Source organism: Scleropages formosus, chromosome 18 (assembly GCF_900964775.1).
Source record: "Scleropages formosus chromosome 18, fSclFor1.1, whole genome shotgun sequence".
In the NCBI taxonomy this organism is placed as follows: Eukaryota; Metazoa; Chordata; class Actinopteri; order Osteoglossiformes; family Osteoglossidae; genus Scleropages; species Scleropages formosus.
In genome coordinates, this window is record NC_041823.1 from 8,049,413 (window position 1) to 8,077,279 (window position 27,867).

The following is a 27,867-nucleotide window of genomic DNA, read 5'->3' on the forward strand; positions in this document are numbered from 1 at the left end:
TGAGGTCACGTCTTCCGGGTGCCAGGGGTCACGTAATTTGGCTCCCTTTATTTGCCACGTGAGCACCGATACCTTTGGTCAGTGCCTGCGGACAGCAGGTCTGGACAGAAATTACGGCGTAGAGATTAGGAATGTTATGTCTCCGTTTGCCGTGATTTCGGTGCCTTGACGATCGGCAGGAGGAGCGAAGAGCGATTAACATAATGCTGTTGGTTTCCTAGCTATCGGAAACAAAATTTCTATTGAACCGGAGCTATCGGCTCGGTGATGCGGTCATGACTGTTTTAACTGAATTCTTTTGACATAAACGAAAGGCCTGTTTTTTAGGGAAGCGGTGCTTGAAAAATCTGCTTCCACTGCTTTTATATGTATGACGTATTTATTGAACGACTTACAGTGTTATTTTTGTGCACTAAAGTGCTTATAAATCACACATGCTCACTTTTGCAAACCGCTTGTCCCGGTCAGGGTCGTGAAGGTCCGGAGCCTATCCCAGAATAGCAGGGTGCAAGGCTGGGTGGGGGTACCCCCTGGAAGGGAAGCCAGTCCATTGCAGCATAGCTCTTTAAAATGATTTAGCCCTTTATGCACCTGGGAAAATTTTAAAGCGTCACTTCTGGCTAAGTACCTTAATCGCGGGTACTACAGCTGGAGGTGTGATTCGATCCCATGTCCTTCAACTGCGAGGTGATGCTTTCATGCCGCTTGGTGCCCAGTAAAGCAGTTGACTGCAGCCCTGTATGAATAAGAGTGTGTTACAGAATGAATGAAAGAAACAGCAGTGTAATTACTGGAGTAATTTTCAGAATTACTACATGCAAATCAAAACTGTGTAAAGTGCTTCTGCTGGTATTAACCTTTTCTTTCTTGACACTAAAATCTCACGTCTTCCTTAAACGTACGAAGTGTAATCTTACAGCAGATCTCCATTTTAAAACGGTCAACATTTATACGATGAGTGGATGCCTGCGTTCAGTGGTGAAGGAGCGTGCGGTGCGAGCTGAGCGCGGGAACGGCAGGGCTCCCGAACGAGACGCGATACGAAATTCGGCCATGAAATTAGCTCATTTGGACCCGTCGTGGTAAAAACTAGGCGATTTTGCCGCTTTGCCCGGGAGAACGGGGCCCGTGCTGTTGCGGGCGACGTTGTGCGGCTCTGAAAAGCGCGGCGCCGAGATGCCGCTGCCGATGTTTCGTGTGCCACGGCCAGAATAATGGGCGCTATTAAACGCACGGGGGCCTAATGGCGCTGCATTGATTGACACGGGCTCGCATTCATCTGACAGAAATGTCAGGAAATGATGCTCCCCCTGCCCCCCCCCCCCCCCCCAAGCTCCGTAGCCGTGGGCTTTCCTCGCGTGTCATCATCCTCGAGCAGTCTTTAGGCGTTCTTCAAGAGCGCTTACCGTCGCAGAGGGAAGAGACCTCTGGTGCATTCTGGGGGCGGTTGTACCGCCACAACCTCGGTGCGAGACGGCGGCGCACGATGCGTTTCGTCGTCTTCGGATACGATAAAACCGCACGGAATTGTGGTATCTGGGGAGGGGGTGCGATGTTGTAGAAGGATGCCGCGCCAGTGTTTGCAGAGGCCTGGAATAATAGGATTGAAAATGTAGCCGCCTACGCTGGCCTGCGCGTTACTTAATCTCTGTATGCATATATGTGCGTCTTCCAGAAGTGTCCGCGGGCTTCAATCGGGTTCAATCAAACCAGCCTCGTTCAGTTGTACTTTCGACATAAATCTACTTAAGTAGCGTGATCTGAGAATAGGAACGGCCCCCCTCCAGAAAAATGACCTTAACTAAATTTTCCGAAATTATTGCGCTCAATTTATTGCCCTGAAACTTGATGACCTTCCCGTGAGGCTGTGTCATGCACTGCAGGAGTCTACTGTAAGTATAGTGGTGTTTTAATTCAGTATTTAACTCTTGTTTCGTGTTATTTTCAAAGCCAGCCTGTTGCTCAGGAACCCCCTGAAGCCCCCCAGAGGCGTTACGGTGGACCCCTGCTTAAGATCCCCTGATCCGAATGCTCGTGTCCACTGTAATGTGAAGTAGACGTGTTATTCAGCCCGGTCCCGTTTGGTGCATCGGTGCACCGTTACGCCGCTCTTGACGGTACGTGAAGCGGTATGTGCGCGACGGTGTGTGAAGCAGTTTCTCGGACTGCGTTTGTTTCATTCCGGTTTTTGAAATCCGCAATTCCATCTGTACGGCCCCTTGATGCGGCCGGACCGCTGCGGCCCCCCGCCGTGTCTTTCGGCTCCCGGCCGCGATGAGAGACGCACGTGGCCGCCGGGACCTCGGGCGACGGCGCGCCTCACTTACGCACGGTTTGGCGAGACTCCCGTGTGAGATGTCAGCGCTCGGGGGCACGTGGGCTTTAAGGCGCACCGCGGCCGAGGCGCGTCGCCCCGCCGCGGGGGTCCGTTCGGCCGCCCCGGGGGGGGGGGGTAGGGTCGACGCGCGGCGCTCGCCGGAACGTGGCCGACATGCTTTAAACTGTCAGCGGCACAGACGCCGACGTCTTTGTGCGCCGGTGGTCTCGCACAGGCTGAAACCGTGGCGACTTTTCTTTTTTTTGTTCTAGCGATAAAGCCGCCGGCTTCGTCGAAACGCGGCCCGAAAACCACCGTCTCCTCGTCGCCGTCCGACCGTTCAGCGTTCGCGTTGAAAGCAGACACGGCAATGTGCCGCTGTTGTTGGGGCGCCGTTTCTGTTGTCCCCTCCGTTTTACTCGGCGGGACGGACTCTCGTCGCGATTGCGAGATGGGGGCGTCTTTGTGAGAGGCGAAGTGGCTTTCTGCCTCGTGATAATTTCCTGTGGAAATCAAAGGCCCTTCGGCGTACGGTCCCGGCCGCCAGCCCCGCTGAGGGGAGTCATTATGCGCCACTTTTTTTTTCCCCCCTCTGCAACGGCAATAATGGCTTGTTGATTGCTTCCTTTTTGTGGGGTTTCGGGGGGGACGCAGCGCCGAGTTGGGGAGACGCTGCGGTCGCTCGCTGCTTTTGGAACGCGCTGCGAGATTGACACCTGAATACGGCCACTCTGCCTGAGACCGCAGCGCGACCCGTAATGGTTGCGCCCCCCCCTCCCCCCTCCTATTGAACCACCTTCAGCAGATAAACATATTGGGCCTGGAAGAAAATAAAATCGGCCTCGGTTTCAGTCTAGAAGGAGACAAGTGTTAGAAACGCATGTATAAAGGAGCGCGCTGCGGATTTTTGTTTTCTGTGAAGCTTTTTTGATCTCAGGACAAATGTGTGATGTGTGACTCGTAACAGGGTAACCTGTTGTGTGTGTGTGTGTGTGTGTGTGGAAGGAAGCGCTCCTTACCCTGCTGCATAACGCACCGATGCACTGGTGATGTGCTTGATGCTGTGAATCGTGAACTTTGAGCGCAGCGCTCTTCACACTGCTGGACTGACCAGCGTTCGCTTTGCTCCGCCTTCGCTGTTCGTCTGTTCTTCGTAGGGAACGTAAACTGCTTGCGCTCCTCAGCTCGCCCCGTGGAGGACGTGTCCCTTCCCTGCCGCGTGGACAGGACAGTCAAGATCTCAGAGAGAGACGCACGTCAATATTGTTCACGGGGCACGGCGGTACAGCGGGTAGCACCGGCGCTTCGCAAGTGCTGGGCTCCGCCTTCAGATGTGTTTTTGAATGCAGGTCGTTCTGCGCGCAGTTGGCGTGTTCTCCCCGTGTTTGTGTGGGTTTCCTCCGGGTGCTCTGGTTTCCTCCCTCCCACGGTGCACAGATGTGCGTATCAGGTTAATTTGGGAATCTAAATTGTCCTTAACATGTGACTGTGAGCAAATTTCACTCTGTGTGTGTGTGTGTGTGTTACATTGCACTGTTGTGTCAATCTTACAGATTACAGTTACAGGTAACTGTAACTTGTGTAGTCTAACAGGTCACCTTTGAAAAACTATGAATATTTATTAACATATGAAATATGAATATGAGTTAACGATATTAAAAGGTGTCTCATAAACATATTTAAGACTTGATGAATAATACTGCAGAAAGATGAATTCAGTGTAACGCAGAGCACAGCAGCAGTACAAACGGTGTCTAGTTGTACAGCTGTAGCCCGACAGCGAGAGGGAAGTTTGGCTCCTCTCAACAACACCTTTATCTATATGGAATTTTTTCTTGCCAGACGAGACCAGTGGTTACCGCTTAAACGGACTGCGTTGCAGCCGCCGTGTTTATCAGCTCCGTTTTGATGGAACGCCATTGTCCCGGAAGCCCCGCTATCTACCCGTAGCGCAGAAAACACACACGTTTCCAACTGGGAAACGCCACAGTTGCGTGTGGATTAAGTTTGCCTCCGAGGGATCCCAACTTCATTTCAAATCGGGAGCCCCGTTTTAATCCGCCCCCAGCAGCAGCCACTTCCTAAAGAGGGATTTAGCGAAGGGCCGCTCGCTCGTGACTTAACCTCATCTGCATCACAAGGTGCACCTGCTTCCGTGGCCCACGTCGCAGCGGAGGCCCGCCTTATCGCGCCGGCCCACGCCGAGGAGGAGGCCCGATAGTGCCGCCGCTCCGGCCGGATCGAATCGGACCCCCGCCCTCCGGCGCCGCAACCTGCGAGCGAGTGCGTTCGCCACCCCGCCGGCAACACCGACCTATCAGCGCCAGCGCAGGGTGTCAGAAGGTCTAGCGGTTTTCGAGTAGGACCAGTCAGTCTGACAGTTTGTAGGCGTGATAACGGTGGGAGGCTGGTTTAAATAAAGAAGGGGTTTATATACACACACACACACACACACACACACTTTAAGAGCAATTTAGCACACAGTGACACTTACACTCCACATGTGTGTAGACTCACCCGTTTCACCAGGCCACTGCCTTGCTGTACAGTGTCATCAGAAAACAGGGTATTACCGCTCATGGAGGCCTTCATTAGTGACCTCTGCAGATCGACACAGGCGTTCGAACCCACACTTCACGCACTGTGTGAATAATACTCGAGCCTAGGGCCAGGGCAGCTGCCTCACCGTGGATGGATGTTCTCAGCGTGTCATCGCTTACCGCCGGACCGAGAAGGACGCACTGCGCTCGTGGGAGCGTTTCCACACACTGGGGGAGCGCAGGGCGGAGGGGCACTTCTCTCAGGGGAAGGGTCGTTTCCCAAACCTCAACCTACTCGGTCTTTATTAAACAAAAGGAGAAAAAGAAGAAGGACACCATATTAGGGCAAGGAGCGGGACAGGCCTGGGTTCCAGCGCCCCGCGTCCCGAGTCCTCTCGCCGCGCAAAGCTCAGAGGTGCAGAGAGAGGCGTCCTGACAGATGGGCTCTGAAAAGAGAAGTAAAGCAGCGTGGCGTTCGGTGAGGTACGGGACCGGGATCACGCCGACTCACGCCTGCCCTGTGTCCTCACGGAGCTCACGGGATGAGCAGCACTGTTCTTTTTCTGCAGGGTAGCGTTCTTGTCAGGGGTGACATGGGGTGAAAAGGGGGGAACCGGTTCGGTGCTGTTTATTTATTTATTCATTCATTCATTCCTCTTGAGCAGCGGAGGAAATTGGCGCGCGCAGTCCCACGCCATCTGGCTACATGTGCGGGAGCGGGGCGGCCCCGGCGCGTGCCGAGGGCCACGGGTACGCGCACGCACCCCTGCTTAGACGTGGGTACGTGGCCAAGTGCTGAGGGATGGAGGGCATGGAGACATAGTGTCCTCCATAGAGGAGATATGCCAGGGGTATTTAAAAAATATATATCTTTTTTTTTTTTTTTTGGAAATGGCAGAGTTACCACGGTACAGGTGTAAGTGCAGGACCAGTAAGCACATGAAAGGTGCCAAACTCCTAGGGACTACAGTGTTTGCTGGGAAATTTTTATTTTTAATATGTTCTTGTTTGGATTACTTTATTTACAGGACAGGAGGAGGAGGTGAGGGTGTAGGGCATGGTAAAGCAGAGGTTTTTTTTTTTTTTTTTTTTTTTCCTTCCTTCCCTCCCACCCTCCCAAGGACGTTTTTGAGTCGCCATTGTGCGGCTGCCATGCAGAGCGGCGCACTGAGCTGCGGTACAAAATGTCCCGCTTCATTTTTCAGGCGCGCTGAATAGGCGCAGCGACAGCTCCGCAGAATGGACGCATCCCCAACAAGTTTACGCGTTAAAGAGGAGAAGCGGGAGCACAAAGCGCCCTTTTCACGCCTCTCGCACAGGTGCCCGTCTCCTCCCTTTGTGGCTTCCTTTCACTCCCCGTCGGCCTTGCAGTGTGTTTTCTATAGATTACTTATTTAGTTGTTTCTTTCCCCCTTCTTTTACCCCCTTTTTTTAAGCGCGCTTAATTGCGTGCTTTTCACATAATAAATAGCTGTAATTAAATGGACTCTTTGGCATCCCGAACCTCGCGCCAAGCCGTGAAGGAGGCGCTCGGCTGCTGCCCGTGCCCTCCCGTGCCCTCCCGCAGCCGCTCCATTTTAAATGGGGTGCCGCTCTCGGCCGGAGGTAACAACGAGGTGCTCGAGGTCCTCGGAAGCACGCGGAGGAAACCGGGGCCTTCGAACGGGGCTGAGCGCTGGACGTCGGCGAAAGCGTCCGTCCCGTGAACGGCCAGGCGCTCGCGCAGGGGCGTTTCTGAGATGGAGGCAGGCCGGAAACCTCGGGCTCCTGCGCTCGCCGATGATGTCCTGGAGGTCCTCTGGAGATAAACGGGTTGCAGGTGCCGGTCCGGGAGCCGCTGACTTTGATCCCGCGCTGCCTCTCGCCATCGCCTCCGAAAGGTGAATCCTGGGAAACGCAAAGGCCTCCGCCCAAACCCCCCCCAACGCCTGGAAGGAAATGGAAGTCCTCAGCGGCGAGATGAAAAGCAGTCTAGACAGAAGGATGCAAGCGGCCGTCCCGTCTGTGCGGCTACCAGGGCCGGTCCGGTTGCTGTCCGGGCTTTCTTCTTTCTTCTCCGCAGGCTCTTGTCTGTGTGAGAGGTTTCAGGCCGGAGAGCCTCCTGGACCCGGTGCAGGTCCTCGCGGAGTTGGGCAGACCCTCAGCTGCGCTTTGTAGTGGAGCGCTGTCGACCCGCAGAGCAGGGGCCGGGGGGGATCCACAGGGTTCTGCTGTTTTTCTTCGTTCGGACACGTTGCGTTCACAGCGTGTTCTCGAAAACACGTGTCAAGTGATAATATTCATCTGTGCTTGTGAAATTAAGCAGCTAAAGTTGTGTCCCTGGGGTTAATCCACTTGTCTGCAAGAATGGTTTTATCAGGAAGTAAAATAAAGTAAGTTGAAATTAAGGCCAAACATGGTGCTCCTCAAATGGAATTTTTTCTAATCCTCATAGTAAAGAAACAGAAATAAACAAAATCATCCATCCGTTTTCAGTAACCAGTTACTTGATCGGCGCAGGGTTGTGATGGTCCGGAGTCCATCCCGGGAACACGGGGCATGATGCAGGGTACGGGCCGGTTCCTGTTTCACGCACACATTTATTTACGGACAGATGGTTGAAAGTTCGATCTCACCACCGGCTGTAGTACCCTTGAGCAAAGCACTTACCTTACATTGTTCCAGTAAAACTACCCATCTGTGCAAATGGGCAAACAATTGTAAGTAGATAAACATTGTAAGTTGCTTTGGAAAAAAGCATCAACTAAATGAATAAATGCAATATAGAGTAACCAGTCCACCTGAAACATGCGTCTGGACTGTTGGAGGAAAAGCATGCACGCATGAGGAGAACGTGCAAACTCCACAATCTGAGCTGGATTTGAACCCACGTTGGCCCAGGAGCGGTGAGGCACCAGCATTACCTGCTGTGCCATTCGGGAGAAAAATAAAAAGCTGAAAATTTCTCACTGGAGGGTGACGGAAAGGGGATCCCGAAAGGGTATCGGGTGAGGGAATTAGTCAGCAGAGGACGTGGCACGGGGCGGCGAGGCGGCCGAGGGGGGGACTTTCCCTCGGCATGCTCAGCGCGGTCTCCCGTATAAATGGCGGTACGGTACCACGCGGGCTGGTAAAGAAAGGATGCACTGTAGCGCGGTGAGAGCGATGAGCGATCGTTCACTCGGCCTCGGAGGGGAAGCGCCAGGGGGTCCTCCCCTCTTAGCTTTCCTGCCAGGACCCTCAGGAAGGCTCGCAGCAGATCACACCGGCAGCTGTCAAAGTCCCTGCCGTCCTCCGTTTCCAGTCTGTCCGGGGGTCCCGGCCTCTAGGCTTTGACACCCCGAGCACGGGGAACGCGTGCCTTTCCGAACGCAGGTGGGCCTGCGCCTGCCTCCTAGTGCTCCATCGCACCTCCATGTTCTTAGACATGTAAGGCCAGCAAGAGAGCGCGAGAGAGAGAGAGACAGAGAGAGAGAGAGAGAAAGAGACTGTCTTTTTGTCCCACTTGAATTATATACTGTGTTTGAAAAATCTCCAGTGCCTGCGAGTTTTATTTAAAGACGCTGGCTCGCGTTTGCCCACCTTTTTCCAAACACGCCGTTGACCCTGGACACGTTCCAGCCTTTCCAGGTCACTTTTTCCCCCTTCTGGCCCTACATCACTGCTGACATCTATTTGGTTGCGAGCACCCATGATAGATGATAAAACGGAAATGTTTGCATTTCCACGTTTAACAGTACAGCACTAATGCTGCTCAAATGACTGAAAAATACTTTGCTTCCCCCTCATATACTGCACTTAGTCCACTGCAGGGCTTTTATAAACTGTATAACCTCTACGGTTTACTTAATAATTCAACATGTGCGTGACTCCCTTGATAAAAAAGCACTAAAGGTATATTTACAACATAGAATTTACAACTTCAGCATGTATTTTTAAGGCTAAATCACAAGCAAGAATGTTAAGTTTCTGGCAGAGACTCGCGGTTAAATTGTATAAATCAGGTGGCTTAGAAATTTTGGTTATTAAGCAAACTGGAACACTGGAATCGGGAGGCTGTCATTTTTGCAGTCATTTTTATAACTGGTGATGATGATGATGATGAATAAGTGGCATCTGCTTAGAGGAGTAATTGATGTATTAGGCAACGTTAAGCATAATGGACAACAAAAAAAAAAAAAAATCTCAGAAGGATCAGCTGACTAGTTTACTGCTGCTTTTATGGCTCTCTGGCTAGACTTGCGCTTCCTGATGCAAACACAGCATGTTCTCATCTGTGTTTTCTCTTATCAATTCTGATTGCTCCCAGCATGCTCCGCTCTAATTCCTCTGGCTGGCTTGCCCCATTCGGCAGGCCCCGGGCCCCCCGGACGAAAGAGGGAGCCGAACGTGGCCTATTGGACACGATCCGTCACCCTCGGGGTGCGACACGGTCAGACCCAGAGCTCATCTCCATAGACCCCCGCCCCTTCCGTCTGGCACCCGGGTGGTGACTCATCCCCTGGAGTGTGAAAGCGGACGGTCTGAAGAGACAGCTGGAGGAAGGGGGAGGCCTGGCGCGCTCTGTCCTCTCCGCTCTCAGTCTTGAAGGAATAATCGACATCCCTTGAAATATCAGATACGGCTCACAAAAACAGTCCATGTTCAAAGCTTCCTTCTGAGTATGTAGTGCATCACTAATAATTACAACTCTCACGGAGAGATTATTTTCCCAGACATTTGCGCTGTATTGAGGGAGAGAACATATCAATGCCAGCATTTAATCATCATTTACAGTAATTAAAAGAATTTATTTTTAATGGTCTTATAATGTAGATGTGCATTACTTTCTGACTGCTTTTCCAGGTTCGGCTGCTCTGCATGGAGGACCGCAGACCTCCAGTGCACTGGAGTTCATGGGTTTCCTTGTCCGGTCACCTTGTCCTCTGTGCTGCTTTTCACACCGTGTCTGTGTGTGTACACTGTGCTTCTGGTCACGGTCGTGATCACAGGCCAGTCCTTTCCTTCAGCAAGCTGTGCATAGGTCTCTGCTCAGTCCTTTCGGCAGTTTGGATAGCCGCACTGCTCCCACTGAGCCCTTTTTGCCCGACCCCTTACACTCATCGGTCTCGGAGTGATATCTTTCCTGAGACTGATCTCTTCTACAGGAGTGTAAGACAAAACCGTCGGGACTGTTGAGGACAGGAGAACTGAATTTTTTTGAGATGTGATTCTCAAACCCAGTACAATCACCAAAAGAGTGGTTGATGGAGATGTAAGAACATGGATGTTGGTCGATCGAGAAGTAACAGCACTGAAGCTGGTTAGCGGGAAGGTATCAGAGTTGAGGCTGTTTTATGATGGAGTATCTAGGTTGAAGGTGCTTATCAGGGATATTGAAAAATTGAAGTTGGTCAGTGGGGACCTAGCAATGTTCAAGCTGATTGATGTAGACATAGCAGCACTGAGCTGTACGATGGAGCTGCAACAACACTGAAGGTGGTTAGTGGCAAAGTATCAATATTGCTAGTATAAGCTAGTCAGAAGACACATTGAAATGTTAAAGCCTGTTGGCAAAGACCTTGTATCGTAGAAGCTGGTTAGTGGGAACATATCAATGTTGAATCTCATTAGCGGGGAATTGTCAATGTTGCATCTTGTTGGTTGGGAAGTATAGATGCTGAAGCTGTTTAGCAAAGATGTTGCAACAGTGAAGCTGGTTGGTGGAGACTTAGCCACATTGAAGCTGGTTAGTAGGGAGATAATATCCTTTACATGTGCCTTTTGACAACGCCGTGGAGTCCTCTATAGTCCACATCTCGCACAGTGTAGAGGAAGCACAAAATGAGACGGCAGTTGTTTGTTTTAGAACTCATGGTAATTTATGTATATTATACTGATTATTTTGTTTTTCCAGCCAGAGTACAGTTTTGGATCAACCTTGGCCATGGGCTTTGTAGATGCATTTAGAAAACAGATTATCAGCAGCTTAATTGAATTATTGTTTACAGAGAGTAAAAGCAACATTTCAAACGGCAAACAGCACAATTCACTGATCTTAAATTGAATTAACCTCGAGTCGTGTTTTTTCTTAGTTATGTAAGTTTTGGTGTGACAAAATGTTGAAGGAAAAATATAGAATATAAAACGGTGGATGGAATGGCTGAAGATTATTTTTTAAAACGAAAAACGAAACTTTTTCATAGGAGGCGTAACATTACTTTGGTGGTCTGGAGGGTCCCGATGTCTCCGCTGTTCAGCTGGATGAGGCCGAGGCCCGTTCCCTCGCCGCGGGCCGCTCCCTGCGGACCGCCGTGTCCCGTTTCCATGGCGAGAGCTTGGCGGTTGGCAGCGGGCCGCTCCAGCGGTACCCCTCAGGTCCAATAACCCTTCAGCTGTTCTAACAGAATTATTCCAGCCACACTGGTTTTTTCCCCCCATATAAACTGTGCACTGGGCAGCGAAATGTCAGTTTCTGATTCACCAATTATAGGAGGATTACGGGATTAAATTAACGAGTTTAGACGCCAGTCTTGCCGTTGCCGCAGTAATCTTCTTACTTCAGTCACAGCGGATGTCTGGGGCATTAGGGAGAGCGGCGGAGGGCGAGAGACAAAAAGGTGATTATTCCTCGTTCAGTGTGGCGTCGGCTAATTCTTACACATCAGGACGAGTCCCCTTCGGTCCACTGATGGTGTAATGAAGGGCCAAGCTGCGTGTGTGTGTGTGTTTGGGGGGGCAGAATGTGGTGAAAGTGAAGTAGAACACACACACACACACACCCCCCCCCCCCAATCCCCTTGCCAAGAACTGCAAGCTTTTCATTTATTCCCCAAAGAAGTCTGCGAAGCAGTAAATCCTTTTATCAGTATCGTTTCCACTGCGCTGCGCCCAGCGCTCCCGGATCAGTGTGAGGGCGCTCCGGCACCTTCTGACACGTCCCGCGTGGCGTTTCATCGGCAGCAGCCCGGGCGACACCGGGAGCCACGGTGCCCGGCGGTAAGCGGGATGGGGAGCTGTCAGGGCATGTCAGTCGAGTGGGTGTGGCTTTGCTCCAGGAGGTCCCGCCCCCTTGCAATGAATGTCCCGCCTGCCCCCAGCAGACACACGGCTCATTCCTTTTATGTTCTCTCTTCTTTCATAATGTCAAGCAAGCAAGCAAGCAAAAAGAAGTATGCCACAGAAAAGTCAATTCTGCACATTTCGGAGGAGCAGCTAATCTGCGGTGCATCTCGCACCATGTTAGGCTCGGCCCCGGAGCACCGAAGGCGCTCTCACTTCCAAACCGTCCCTCTTAGATATTCCGTGCATTAATAATTTTCTGTGTGTGTTGGGGAAAAACAGCATCATGTCAGCTCTAGTCTCTCCCGCCGCTCAGTTCCACCTGTATGTGTGCGCAGCCAAGTCGTACGCAGGTGTGTATAAACCGCCCGAGAGGTGGCGCTTTTCCGAGTTACACTCATACATCGCTTGTTACCACCCAGTGTAGGTCCTCTGACTGTTATTTTTAAGTATTAATTCCTAATGAAATCCCACTTCCTTCTTAGACCTCGGCTGGTGGATGGTTCCCTTACATACCACCCAAACGTGGTAAGTGTGCGGACATACCACTTTCTGTGCCTCTGCCACTTCGACCAATGTCTACAGGCTGTTTTCCCTCCTCTTTCCTCACCTCTCGTAGCTTTACCATGGTGCAGCTTGTTAAATACACTGATTCGTGGCGATGTTTTATTGGCAGAGCCAGTTTCTGTGGTTTCCCTGTTCGCCAGGCGTGGAGTACTGGCTCTTTCGGAAAGTCTCACCGTTGCTGGGGGGGGAACAAAATATGAAGGAATCTTTAAAGTAGAAGTTGTTTTACCATGTTACCATGTGTCTGTCCTGCCTTCAGTGCCACCTTGGTGTATAACAGCTTTCATTTTAGTCTGAATTGTGCCTCATAAGTACAGGGTGTTTTTTCTTTTTCTCAAGGTAGTCCTTGTGTCAATGAACGTTTGAGTCCATTTCTTAAAAGCAGTGTACAGTTTACACTTACAGTCTACAGTTTACAGTTACACTGTACAGTATATACAGTGTACAGTTTACGCTTATATTGTACAGCATATAGTTACAATGTACAGTTTAGTTACATTGTACCGTTTACAGTTAATTGTAGAGTTTACATTATAATGTACATTTTGCTGTTGCATAGTAAATTTTTTAGAGTGTAATATTTACAGTTACAATATACAATTTATAGTTATGATGTAAAGATTACAGTTACAAAATACAGTTTACAGTTAAATTTTGAAGTCTGTCCTGCAGAAGGTTACAGGGATTCAGATAAAACAAATGACAGCCCAACATGTATTTATGTAAGTTAAGTAAAAGAATAAATACAGTAAATGCAGTTTTCACTGGGGTACTATATGGTTACCACTTCATGGTGATAAAGTGTAATAGGATGTTGATCAGGTGCCCAGCTTTGCTCTACATAAGGGAGGCTGTAGTGCTGTTGAAGATCTACGATCTTAAGGTCTTGGTGACGTTGGTAGCTTAAGTATTCATACCCCGAGTTTTGGTCGAATTGGTGACTGCAGATGTTCTTTGGTATCATGTGGGCTTTTTGCTGGCTGTCTCTCTAAGTTGACTTGGTGGTTCTGCCGCCACCCCACCTCAGTGTGACTACTGACCACTGTCTTGAACCCTGAGGGTCAGTCAGTTGTTCCCACACACTTAACACTTTGACTGTTACCTGCAGCTGGTGTCATCACTGCTAGATACCTTTGTAAGAAAAGACTAGAATTAAGGTCATGATGCTGTTCTCTCTAACTGCTCTTGACCGGTCTTTTCCAGGAGTTTCACATTCACTGTGAAGAAGCGCAAAACACCTGTCAGCCCAGGATGGGTCCCCTTACCACGTGCATACGCTCCCACCGGCATTCATGAGTCAGTGTGCCCTGCAGATGAGGGACGACCTTTCTCCCCCCTCAGACCTTTAACAGCTCACACTAATTCAGGGTCTACAGCGATGTCCTTAGAAACAGGGCAGCACAGGACTGACAGTCGCCAAAACACACACGCTCTAGATTTGTTAAAATGATTCCTTCTTATCTGCAATGTTAGGAAGTACACAGTGAATAACTGTGCTTTATTTATTTTAATATTTAACTTCAAGGAATTGAAAGCATAACTGAAGATTTACAACATTTCTTTTAAATATTTTGCATCTGCAGACTCTTTTTTTTTTGTCCTTTCATTGAAGGCGAGTGATTATTTGAGGGTGATTTGAATAATTTATGAGTGTAAATGTGTGATATGCAAAGGGTTTTCCGCGAACTGGTCGATTGTCTGTGTTCCGAGTGTTTTTGTTTTGCGAACCGTGTTCTCACCCAAGCTGATCATTAACTGTCTAGAAGTTGGGCAACAAAGCAGGTAAACAAAGTAAGGGAACAATGGTGTTGAACAAACTGTACAGTATGTGTGGCTGTGCTGTGAGGGACCGTTGCGTAGGCGAAGGAGCACTCTGACAGGTCACGTCACAGCCCAAGTGCAAAGACCGTCTGTAATTCCAGGCGGAGCTCGTCAGATGTGTTTCAGGTATCATCACTGTGATATTTAATTCCAGCACTCAAAGGAATGAATGAAAAGATGAAGAAGATGCTTTGATCAGTTATATCGCTGCGGGGTCGAGGCTCGCTTTCTAGGCCCAGCGAAGCGCTTCTTGCACGTGTCTTTCATTCTTACCTTGACTTGTGGCCACAACCCCTCCTTTTCCCGCCCCGTATCTGTAATGTGACACGGTTCTCAGCATCCTGCTATTGGGTGCCCTTCCCGCTCTCCTTAGATGGATTTCCCTGGGCGATAATGGCACTGCTCAGCTGCAGACATAATTGAGTGCTCAACAGAAGGTTCCCTGTGCCATCTGGGGGTTGGAGGGCGTTAGGCTCCCCAGGTTGCCCCAGTGTGCTCTGCCGGGCCCGGCTGGGTCACTCCAGCCACATTCATCACACCTAATGGAATCTGCACCTGTTTTCCACGAAGAACATCGACCGTTCAGCTGGTACCCTGTCCCAGGTTTAGACTCCACCCACCAATGTGTCTCTACACCTTTCATGAGCCCTGAGCCCCACCCCCTGTCAGTTGTAGGCCAAACAAGGCCGGACTGCGCACGCTCACATTTGCTGTGTCTGTGGCCGTCATAGTTTCTGCATTTCAGCAGCAGATACAGGATTAATTTATGCAAAGTAATTTGAATAAATCCTGGGGGAGAGAAAGAGAGATGAATGTTCCGATGATGTAAACCCATTTAGGACTGCATTTGCATGTCTGCATTGCTCGGGAATGGTAACAGGCTTAGAATGCCGCCAAGCTCCTGTCCCCCCGTGACCCTCAGGGCCAGTCTGGAAGCAACGTGTGGTGCAGCGGGACCAAGCTGAGCCATCGGAGGGCACGTACTATGACTGAACGCTGACGGTTATACTGTATGGTTTGTCATTTCCTGGCAGAGCTACTTTCTGCTTGGCTGAATTCATTGTTTGAATGAAAACTTGTCGGCTTGATGGAAATTTAGTTCGGTTTTGATGCTAGTTTCTAAATGCACTTCATAAACCTGCCTAATTACCACTTAATATAGGGCGGTAGGTGGCGTAGTGGTTAGAGCTGCCAACGCTGGACTTGCAGGAGCCATGTTTGAATCCCACCTGCGGCTGTAGTACCCTCGAGCGAGGTACTTATTCTGAATTGATACCGTAAAAATCACCCAGCCAAATAAATGAGTAACAGTGTAAGTAGCTGAATGCTGTAAGTTGCTTTGGAGAAAAGTGTCAGCTAAATGAATAAATGTAAATGCGGTGTCAATGTGGATGTGGCTGTAGCTGTGCGGGCAGATGGACTAGAATTCGGCCGAAGAAGCAGGTGGCGCGACACAGATCGACGCGAGCGCAGCGTTGCGTACGGCCGTCCTCTTGTACGCGGACGCTTGGGGAGATGAGGGCAATCGGCACACGGCTGAGCTCTGCTTGATGAGGCAATCAGACGACACAGAGGACTTCGTCGCCGCTGGACGCACACGCCTTAACAAGCACCTCGCTCGCTCGCTCGCTGTGTGCGTCTCCTAGCGTTGTACGGTTCTGCGCTCACCGCAGCAATTCAGCACTTTCTTTATTCTTCAGCACCTATTGTCAGAAGTCCAAGTAACCCTGACTTGAACCCGAACTCCAGCTCACTGTTCCTCCTTTGTCGAGCTTCCATCAAAGCGCCTCCTGTTCTGTGCTGCGGTGAACGAGTCCTGATGTCCTAAACCGTAACGACTGATGTCTTGCAGCTGGACTCTTAACTGCCGTCTGCCAAGAGCACCCCGGTATAATTCGTGCGCCGTCCGAAGGCGTATATTTTGGCAGGAGGGCCGTGCGGGGGAAAGCGACGGTTTTCTGTATTGTGTTTCGTGGTGACAAGCTGGAGTTCTCGTTCCCGTGACCGAATGTCGTGTCACCGACGTCCCGCTTCGGGAGCGACGACGCTCTCCGAGCGGAGCTCGGATGACGACGACGAATGGCTCGCTCGCCCTCCTGGCAGCGCCGGACTTGCCCCAATTGCCCCGGTGAGACGGGGAGGCCCCGTTAAGCTCCCCCGTGCGAGCAATCCGAGGTCCGGGTGTCCCGGGAGTTGTGGGTGCGGGGGGGGCGGTGTACTTGGGCGCATGCTGTTGAGTTGCCTCCGTCGTCTGCCTAGCAACGGGAGCACCAACCGCTTGTTGTTCGCCTACAAGGCTGTGCTGCTTTATGTTTTGTGTCTGTGTTTGCCGTGAGCGCTGGAGCAGGTCAACAGATTGGCATCCAACACCAAGTCCCATAGGCAGGAATATTTATTATACCTTTGGGATATTTGTTGGCTAATTGATCCTTATTGTTGTGTAAAGTAATGACTAGTTGTGTAACGTTTGTTCCAGGCTCATATACCGTGGCTCTTATGGTTCCTTTGACTGAGGACTGCGGTAATTCCTCAGGATCGCCGGAAAGATTGTGTGTTTTTCATAGGTGCGTGGAAGCACATAATTCACACAAACTGTTGTGAAATAAGTTCTTATTGCATCCTTTATGAGTTACGGTAGGTAGTGCGGTGTAAATTTCTCTGGTTTTACGGCACATGTGGCAAACAAACAATAACGTGAGTGCTTAAAGTAAAGACGGTAATCGAAGACCAGTAATGACTGTCGTGTAGAAATCTTATTGTATTCCAGCACCTTTAGCAGTTTTTGTGTCATAATTGTTGCATTTAAGTGCCTTTGGTTATTTTAGATAGATGACGCTTCATAGGCCACGTACATTTTGCAACTATAAGGGATTTAATGCGTGGGGGTTCTCATTCAGACACTTTTACCGCAAAAGCCCAGCGGACGTTACACACATTACACAACATTGAAATAATAACTAAGTGTGACTAAGTGTGAAGTAGAGTTTGAAGAAACTATGATAAATGTTGTACAGCAGGTACAGTTATCTGCAGGGGCACTGGCGCAAGGAGCAGAGCGTTGATTTCTGTTCACCAGTGATATGGATCATAATGTGCATTTGAGGTGCCAATAAAGAGTGCAGCTTGAGGGAAGAAGCTGTTTTTGTCTCTCCATCTATGTCTAAAATGAACTGTAAGATGTGTTTTTTTTTTTTTACTGCCAGTGTTTTTGATCACTAAGAGAAAATTAAGCTAAATTGTTTACTATTTACTATTGGCGTATCAAGATTTTGTCAGCATTTTCTCTACGTGGCAACGTCCAAGAGCAAAACGTGAAGTCGCTGAGTGGCACTTTCACAGGTTAGGACTCTTTGCTCCGTCCACAGACAGACCAGCCCGAGGGCCCCAAAATGCCAAGAGCGCCACACTTGTCCACGGTTTCAAACAGGATCCCACAATTCCCAGTAATTCCCCGTGATTCCCCTCAGTCTCCTCTTCGGTTCGCCCAGACGGGCGGCCCTTCCGTGCCGACAGCTCGCTCCCGCAGCCGTGGAAATCGGGGTCTGCTGACGCTTTAACGGATGGAAAAAATAATGTGAAGAGCAAGCGCTCTCAGCAACTGCGGTTGCCCTGCTCAGGTCGCGGGATCAACCTGTCTTCGTTTCGGCCTTGGGTACGAGTACGTACAGGTGTGCGTCACCGGTACGCCGATAACACGGGAAACTGCTTACCTGCGGTAAAGTTGACGTTCATATTTCGAGCAAACAAATACAGGCCGGTCTGCATTTGCACGGTGTGTGACTTAGCTTAATAAATTAGAGCGTTCGCAAGATGAGACGCGTCGAGACGTCTGATGGGCCGAGTTTATAACGTTCAAAGGCGGGCCTTTAAACTCATATTCTTGTAAAAAGACTAAAAGATTATTATATTGATCAGAGACCGTGTGCGCGGCTTTGATGTCGCTTTCTAAAGTTCTGAGCATAATTTCATCGCATTAAGAAATTACCTTCCTCGGCCGAGGTTTTGCTCGGAGGCAGTCCTGTCGGAAAGGCCGAAGTAGGGAAAAATAAAGTTAATTGAACCGAACCGAATTGCTTCATCCATCACGCGCAGGAGCTGGTAATGCGTCCCTATCTCTTTGAGTTCTAGTTCTTCTTCTGAAGACGATCGCTACATATGATCTTATTTATGAGGTAATCGAAATGCGCAGCGGACTTCATCACCATCAGACATGCTGTCCCTAAAGAACACCTCATTTTTTTGTCAGCAGATCAGCATCGCTCCTCCGCTCCCTTCCTTCAGACACGCGATCGAACGATTAAAGTCGTCGGGAATTGCGCTGCCCGTTATTAGTTCGCCGCGGCGAGCCGCGAGCTCCGGCGCTCCGGCTGCTTCTTGGATCATTAAGCGCCGTTTCACGGAGCCCTACGTGGAGGAGGATACCTGGCACAGTGAACTTGACGGATGTTTTGGCAGCTTCTCTCCGGCAGCGCCGCTGTCACGTCCCCTGATGTAATTCAGCAGAGCAACTGTAACGGTACACGGCGCCTCTGGGCCGCGGTGCCCGCTGATGGCTCCTCCATCACGCGCCGCGCTGACAAAACAGATCTGACACAACGCTGACTGACACACTTGTCACTTATGTCATCTCGCTGGATCCGACAAGACACCAAAACAGCGAATTAAAAAGCAAAACGGTGGATGCATCTCACAACATGCAACATGTTGGGTTTATCTGTGCAGTTGTGAATTTATCTGAATGTATTGTTGTCATTAACTATTCTTATTATTATTATTATTATTATTATTATGAGATGCAGCAGGTGGCATAGTGGTTACAGCTTTTTCTTTGTGATCAAAGGACCCGGGTTTGAAACCCCGCTTCTGCTGCAATACCCTCAATCCAAGTACTCACCCTGTACTGATACAGTAAAAATTTCCCATCTTTTTAAATGGGTGAATCAGGGAAAGTAGCTTAGTGTACACACCTGACATTGTAGGGTCGCATTGGCGGAAAGAATCCGCTAAATGGTCTTCTTCTTCTTATTATTATTATTATCATCATCATCATCTCTAGTTTTCATATGTGCTGTTAATGTTATTGCAAAGTATTGATAATTTTTACCCAACTATATGGTTTTATTAACATATTATTATTAACGATTAGCTCAGCCAGCTGCATTTCATACGGATTGTTCTGGCATTCATTGTTAATGATTATAATCTGACTTCTTCCCCATCACATAATTTGCATCACACAGCGCAGAGGCCAGCTCTGACTAGCGGGCCGGTAATTGTAAATAATTAAAGCAGCCGTGCATCCGCAGCCCTGGGTAGGACAGCGGAGCGGGGCGAGCGAGTGGGAATAGGGGTGGGGGGGGGAGTCGGGGGGAGTCAGGGGGTGGGAGATAATGCATCGGGCGCAGGTGCGGGGTAGGACACACAGAAACGCCTCTCGCTCGACGAGCCCCCGGCCCGAGCAAAAGAGAGGCGAGCGTGAAAAGCGGGGGGCTGCGGAGAGCCAGGAAAGCATTAGCAAGCTGACGGGGTCTCAAGCTGCACACACACCAGCCTGCCAAGCGCTATTCATGGGGGGACTCGATAATTGTTATTCAGCTGTCCTTAATGAGATGCGCTGCCCAGCGGTGAGGGACCGAAGCCCCCCCCCCCTCCTCTTTTGTTATGCTAATTAGGCACCATCAGAGCCAGGCTGTATTTCTCCTCCATCTAATCCCCAGCAGCCCCCCCTCCCCCCCGCCCTCCCGGAGCGTGGCTGATGGGAGAGGCGCGCCGCGAAGCCCTCCGCTCGCAGACCCCTGCAGACACCCCGCCATTGCACAACCCTGTCTGGCAGGGGCCTCACGCCCCTCCGCCGACCTGCAAAGTTTTGTTTGTTTTCGTTTGTTCTGTGTTACAATTTTGTTTGGAGCCGTCTGATTTCGCCTCCGTCGTGCGTACGGCTGCGCAGATGGAAGGCGTGGGGCTCTGAGAGGGAGGGCTGAGGCCGTATCGGGGGGGGGGGGGGGCGGTAGGAGAATGGTTTGAGGCCCCGGATGGGGGAGATTTGTCACTCTCCTTGTGTGAGCTCATCGGCGGAAACTCGAAGATTCTATTACGATCCCTCGTGGAACGTCGCTTCCTTTCCCACTGATCCGCCTTTCATATTAGTCAGCAGAAACACACTCACCGCTACTGTACTGTCCTACATCACGCTCTGCTCACGGCGCTCATCCCCCCACATCACAGTTTTGCCTTTCCACTATTTTTATTTGTTCAAACCTTGTTTTCCTTTGGAATTTTACGCACCGCTTCGGAAAATAACAACGCATATATGATTTAAAGCCGTCGCACAAAGGACCCAGGTTCAAACCCATCCCAGCGCGAGCACCTTCATCGAGGTGCTGTAAAATACAGTAAAAATAACCAAGCTCTATAAATCAGTGTAAGTATCTCGTACAACCCTAACATAGTATATTGCTTTGGACAAGGGCCTTAACTAAAGAACACTGTATAATAAAGGTGTTATTGTTGATAGCTATTCCGATTTGTAAGAAATATTGTTTGAAAAGTCTTAGGCTTCAACACGTGGTTCAGCAGAGAGCTCACGCAGTAATGTATGTGTGGACATGTGGTCTGTTTTATATAACTAGTGGGCCTTGCTTTCTTTGGAAAGCGGCAGCTTCTAGGAGTCTTGTGTTCCAGCACCATGCTTCTAACATCTGAACTCCAAATAAGACTCAACGCTTCAAAGAAGCACACCAAGGAGGAACGTGCTTCCGCCTCAACTCTGTTCTGTGTCCTAGTAGCATTGCTCTTTATATCTTCAGGTCTGTGTGTGTGTGTGTGTGTGTGTGTGTGTGTGTGTGTGTGTACATATATATATGCACATATCCACATGGACATATATACACACACACACACACACACACATATAGACCTCATGAATGCAAGCTCACTGGGTTGGTGTGTGAATGAGCCCTATGAAAGGGAGCGAGCTCTTCCATGTAGGGTATAATTACCGCAGTTTGATTCATGCCCACCATCGCCCCGTGCCTGGAGGAGCACTTAGCTTTAAGAAACATGAGCAGTGGTGGTGCGCTGGTCAGGCTGATCCACACTGCAAACATTCGGTTTTTTTTTTTCCCCCCCCTCAACGCCGCATGTTTGGGGACCTCTGGATGCATACAATGAGCCGTGTAAGGGGAGAGTCCCGCTGTTCGGGGTGGGGCCCCCGGTGCCGGCCTCACCAAGACCCGCTCCGGAAGGGTCCCGTCAGAGGCATCGAGTTTCTGATTTGGGAGAAACGATGTATTTTATCAAAGGTTTATGTTTTCTTTCTGTCCCTTTTCGTAGAGTCAACTTTTTTTTATTTTACTGCTTCTCAGAGTCCATCGTAAACGGTGTAGGACGAGGAGTCTTGCCGGAAGAGGCTCACGTCAGTCGTATAAGCGTCTCCATGGCCGTTTTGGGACTCGTTTGTCTTCAGCTCGCCATTGTAATTGCGTGTCATATTTTAATTTTAAACCACTTGCGTCGACAGCATCGTTCAAACTACCTGCTTAAGAAAAGCCGTCATGCTCAAGTTAAAAGCATCCGAGAGGAGATCGAGGCAGCAAATACATAAACGCGATTGTTTAGATGAATACTACATGAAGTAAGCTTCTAATCCCTATCTGAAAATTCCAGACGTTTAAAGCCATTTTTTAATCCTTTTGTTGTTCTGTTGAAGCTGTATGAAGATGTTGCTTTTTTGTGCATGTCAATACACTCCTTTTTCTCAGATACGTTGGCTTTGGGGTGATTTGTTCAAATGGGCCGTGTGAGCTGCATCCCCGCCAATGCCTCTGCTGTCTTTACACAGCGCAGGAGTGCAGTTCAGGTACGGTTCATGATGGACGGTTCCCCCATTCGTCACTTAACTTTATGAGCTGAACCATAGCGGCTGTCTTTGCCGCCCGGGAAACTTCGTATCGCCAGTTACATTAGCATGCAGTATAGTCTATAGTCTCACTTTAACGTACTAATAGTGGAGAGAGTGTTCAATATTGCCAGATGTCCATTAAAACAAAATTTCTATTAAATAGTCTGTATATGGAGCTAAAAGTTTGTTAAATAATTTATTTTCAAGCATGATGCCACCCATATTTACTTGGAAAATTAGACATTTTTCGAGATATTATATACGTTATAAATTTCCCACCTTCTTTTCACAAGAAAAATGGATTATCTAGTCAGTTTAGCAGAGGGATCACTTTACTCCTCTTTTACATATTAACCAGACCTTACCAATATTTTCGGTAAAACCGGCAGATATCAGGGAAGCACTGACGTGTAAGCTGTACGATTTTCTTTAGTAAATCGGGGACCTTTAAATGGAAGATTTACTGCACTTTAATTTTGATGTAGGAGAACTGGGACTGATTTTTTTTCTCCCAAGTAGCCACGTGTGGCAGATTAGCCAGAGTGGTTGAGAGTATTGGATTCCTGAATCAGCCAAAGTAGACGTTTCATTGGTTTATTGCTACTGCAGTTTTCTGTGCATAGGACTGTCGTTCCATACAATACAGTAAGAGCAAGTTCTAGCGTGGGAAAAAAGCCCTGTAAGCACTTGCTCTGTCGCGAAGGGTGTGCGTATTCTCTCTTGTGTCAACGGAGCTGCGGAAATTGGCCCTTTCCAAACTGTTTTCGATATTTGGCTTGACGCGGCTCTGCAAAATCAATGTTTTCTTCTGCAACTTTGATCAAGGAGAAATACACAGCTGGTGTTGTGGACCGGAGTTGAGAGGCGCAGCTGAGATGCGGACCAAGTTCCGTCGTGCTGCCAGGTCGGATCTGATTGACAGGTGGAACATTTGCAGGGTTTCACATCGATTTTGTAGGGTCACTGGAAGCCCTTCATTCGTTTGTGTTAGACCCAGTGGTCAGAACAATGGCTGAATAAAGTTATTTAGGCTTCTTTTTTTTATTTTTAATCAAGTATGTTGAATTTCATGCTTCATTCGCCACACCTGTGGCTCGACTCCAAATCCTTTGACCAATCTGTGAAATAGAGCGACCTTGGAATTAATTGGTTGTTGTTCACTCTGTTAGCATTAGAGCGCATGAACATTTAGCATGATTTATTAATCTTATTTATTTATTTCAGTAAATTACTTAGGAGCGGCACGATGGAGCAGTGGGTAGCGCCGAGGCCTCGCGGCACCTGGTCTGTGGGGTCGGACATGCCTTTGAATTCAGCTCAGTCTGTGCAGCGTTTGCTTGTTCGCCCCATATTCATGGGGGTTTCCTCCTCATGCTCTGGTTTCCTCCCACAGTCCAAAGACATGTTTCAGGTGAACTGGGTACTTTAAGTAGCATTTAATCCATATTCGAGTAGATGGGTGTAACTTTCCTGTGATCAACTGCCATTCTACCCCGGGTGTACCCTGCCTCGCACCCTTCGGCCTCCAGGATTAGATTCTGGACCACTGTGGCTCTAGATTAGATGAGACTGAATAGATGAATTGCTTTACATAGCATTTAATTTATGTTTGCTGCAGATTTTGAGGTTCAGTTAATTTGAGTAACTTCTTGTAGCATGTTCAGGGGTATGGCAGCCTCCCTTGGGCCTGGAACCTGTAACACGTTGGCCCCAAATCCAGCTCCTTAGCCACAATAGCAGCTGCACGCATTGAAGATGCACACATAGCCACCTGTGTGTGTCTCACCGGACATGGCACTCCAAGGTGTTGGATGCTGAGCATCTCCCATCCTTACCTAATCAGACTAGATATAAAATAATAATAACTATTACATATTAATTAGTGATTTCACTCCTAAACACCATATTAACATGTGGTGTATACATGGCTTGTCCTGATATGAGTGTCTAACCGGGGATGAAGATTGATCCTACGGACTGAAGGAATACACACTGATGTTTGTCTTAGATTTACTCATAATGCTGCTTGGCAGCACCACAGTGCTGTTTGTGCAGTGCCTGTTTGGAGTTTGTTGGCATTTGCAGCTTTGCGATATAATTCTTTTGTAAATGAACAAGTCTGCGAAGGGCACTGCTTTGTTGCTCATTTTAAAAACCCATGAAGGTGACTCGCTCGCTCGCTCCGATGCGTTTTGAAGTTCATTTAGTTTCAGATCTACACAGACTGTCTGTCGTTTAATTTTTTTTTTTTGTTTGTTCCACAAAGCTACGCGTCGGACTCGGTTCACATTCGAAAACTAATTCCGCTCCGTCGTAAGCGTCAATAACGACCTGTGCTGTAATTCCTTCGTTCGTTGCCGCTCTGAGTTTTCGCAAGGCGGGACAGGAGCCTCGAGGAAGCGAACCTCTACTGTTTTAATTGCTTTCAGCAGCTGAATATGGAATTTACTAGAGAAAAATGGGGGGGGGTTAAAATTTTCATTTGCTCTTCATTGGAGGCCAGAAGTACTTTTTTTTTTTTTTTTAGCTGTTTGGAAAATGGTGCCATACCAGCGTACACTGAAAAATGAAATGCACTGAAATCGCTGAAAAGAGGCATAATGTTCACAGCATGTTTTGCACGGAGAAAATTGTGTTTTTTTTTTTGTTATTCTCGATTATAACGTGAATATTTTTTGAAGTTTGCTGAAATCCCATCTAGTTGAACTTAGCCGCAGATTGTCTGTGTACACGTTGTAGTGGACGGCAGTGTTCTAGGAAGAGTCTTTGTTTTGCTAGATAATGTTAAGATTTAAAAGGCATCTCAGAGCGTGATGCTTGTTTTTATTTTCAGGCATGAAACCATGTCGCTTTGCGGTCCGAGCACGCGGGGAGGGAGCTCTCGCTCTACGCGTGGACGTTTGTTTTCGGAAGATTACAGTCCAATCCATTTTGTCTCGCGGAGCCGTATAAATGCGCAAATACCCCCTGCAGACACAGGACCCTGCCAAGTACTTTCATACAATTAGAATTCCTTACAGGTTCATTTCTCGGATTTTATTTCCCTTTCGCTGTTGGTGCCGAACCCCTCGCTCTGCCTCGGCTCTTGGTTCGGACACGGGTTTTAATCTGGCTCGGTCTCTGTGGAGTTTGCATCTTCTCCCCGTATTCGTGCGGAATTCTACCGCGTGCTCTGGTTTCCTCCCGCAACCCAAAAACATGTGTTTCAAGTGAACGGTGGCTCTAAGTTGCTCTTAGTGTATGTGACTGCCCCGTGATGCACTTGCTTCTGGTGCAGTGTGTACCCCCAGGATAGGCTCCGGTCCACCACAGCCCTGCGCTGGACGCAGCAGTGGTTAACGGTGATGGATAAATGGACGAGTGTTGGTGCTATAATCCAGCTACGACTATCTATCTAGAGACGGTTTTTTCCCCCTTCTTTTTAAATCTTCTCAAAAGGCCGACTGACAGGGTGATTAAGGGAGTGAATTCATGTGAGTTAATACGTAGGACGTGGGACATAGTGTCGAGTCTCCGGAAGCTCTGCGTGAGTCTTAGACCTCCCCGTGTTCCCTTCAGGTTCGCTCTCCGGCTCGGTGACAGGGCTCCTCAGTATTCCTCGGAGAGAAGGCACTAATGGCTTTTTTCTCACTGTCTTTGTGCTGCAGGGTGAAAACATGACCTGGCATCAGCCTCGGGGCTCATTTCTCTTAAAATCTTAACGCAGTCTGGCCTTCAGAAGCCCAGTATAATAAGATATCCAGTAGTGTACTGCCTTTACATGTTTAACAAGGCCCTTCTTGTCCGCTGTTTTTCCACCCACAGAATGAACTTTAGTTACGTAGTTATTGTGCTGCGCGATTCTTGAAATTTCACCTGCGTATTAAGAGACGAATAAGAATTTTTATCATGGCTTCAACTCCCATGATGTTGGTTTTAAATTGCATTGTTTTCCCCCATTTTTTCCCGGATCGGATTTGTGATGCAGTTTCAAGCGGTTCTTCAGATATAACAAATTTGTCATTTATGTTCTTTTTTCATGACTGAGGTCCAAGTAGCATGGAATTTCCCGAGTTACAATGTCAAGAATACAATGCAATGCAGTCAAGGTCTTAAGGTCTTGAGCCAGAGCTCTGCTGGGTGATGTCTTCTTGGAAAAAATGCCCATGTGGACGAGGTGGTGATGTGAACATCCAGCCCTGGATGAGAGGCGAGCAGGAACTGACCTACTCATTGACCCACCCCCCGACTGCCCCAGGGCTGCGAGTCCAGCGTAAAATAACATCTGCAGAGTAGTGCGTCAAAGAGCTTCGAGCAAATCATGAGTACCGTGTGTGAATGTGTCTCAGCTGGAAAGGTGTGTTGCCGCCCAGGTGCGTTTTGTTCAAGGGTGGCGTCTCTGCTGCTATGGATGAAATCTGTAACACAGGTGACATAGCTTTGTTTTGTACCGGTGTAGCCTGGGATTCTCGTGGTGCCTCACCGAACCTGCGCGTAGGTTCGACTCTCATCTCGTAGGTGACTCTCAGTTGCCCTTGGAGTGTGCGAGTGTGTGTTACATTGCTTTGGTGTTTACCCGGGTGGATTATTATTATTATTATTATTATTATTATTGTGTTTTGTTTTGAAGAAAAGTGTCTGCTAAACGAATAAACGTAAATGAAGCGTATCCCCCGATAAACTCTCATCTCTGACACATGATGGATTGAGGTTTTATTACTGAAGAAAACCCCGATTTTCTGAATACTCTGAGACCCATAGAATACGACTTTGTGACCACCCTGTGGATGCTGCTTCTTCCATGTTTTACTTACATTTTCATGCTGTACTCATTCATTCATTCATTCATTCATCAATAAATTGTTCAGCTCAGGGTCACAGTGGTCCAGAGCCTATCCTGGAAGTACAGGGCGTGAGGCAGGGTACACCCTGGATTGGACCAGTCTGTTACAGGGGAATCTCACACACTCCCACAACAACCTTCTAGACAAACACGATGCTTCTCATGTATATATGTGTTTATATATATAAGTAAAATATTTTATTTTCATTCAGGAAAAATGTAATATGGATTCCCAGTTGCTACATCCTCACTTTAATGTGTTTATTGTGTCCTGCCAAATATGATGCTTGATTTTTTTTCCCCACCATTTTCCCAGTTCCACCTCTAGAATAGTCAATTGGGACTCAAATGACCCAGCGTGTCTGGTGTGATGATAAAAACACACGCAGAAATTTAAAACAGAAAAAAAACACACACAAATCCCACAGCATGTCAATATTATTTCCTCTCCATAGGAACAGGGAGCCCAGTCGGCCTCAGAACAGTCAACGCCACTTTCGCTTAACAAATGACAGCTCCTGTGAAATGGGTTCAGGGAATTTTCTGATCTAAAATGACAAGCCTGTTCTGTCCAATTATTTGGGGGGGGTAGGGGGTGGGGGTGGGGGTGGGGGTGGGATAGGAGTCAGGCTGCCTGAGCACAACATGGTGTCTTTCAGGTGCGTGTGGGTAGCTCCTCCGCTGCCTTTATCACCCTGCTTAATGCCAGGTGACCATCAGTCGGATGGTAAATTAAAGGAAGGATCCAGTAATGGTGTTGGAAGAGGGAGTCGGGCCGCGACGCACAACTACCATCCTGTTCAGTCATAAACGGAGATTAATTCGTGCTTCACCGTATCATTATGGGTTCAAATCAGTCATTATTACCCATTTAGGTGAT

The 27,867-nt window shown here is 48.7% G+C and overlaps 1 protein-coding gene across 2 annotated transcripts in view; it reads left to right on the top strand.

Annotated features, from left to right (window-relative positions):
- Window positions 1-27,867, top strand: part of cdkal1 (CDK5 regulatory subunit associated protein 1-like 1) — a 298,983-nt gene that overhangs the window by 241,892 nt on the left and 29,224 nt on the right. The gene's annotated exons all lie outside the window — the stretch shown is intronic.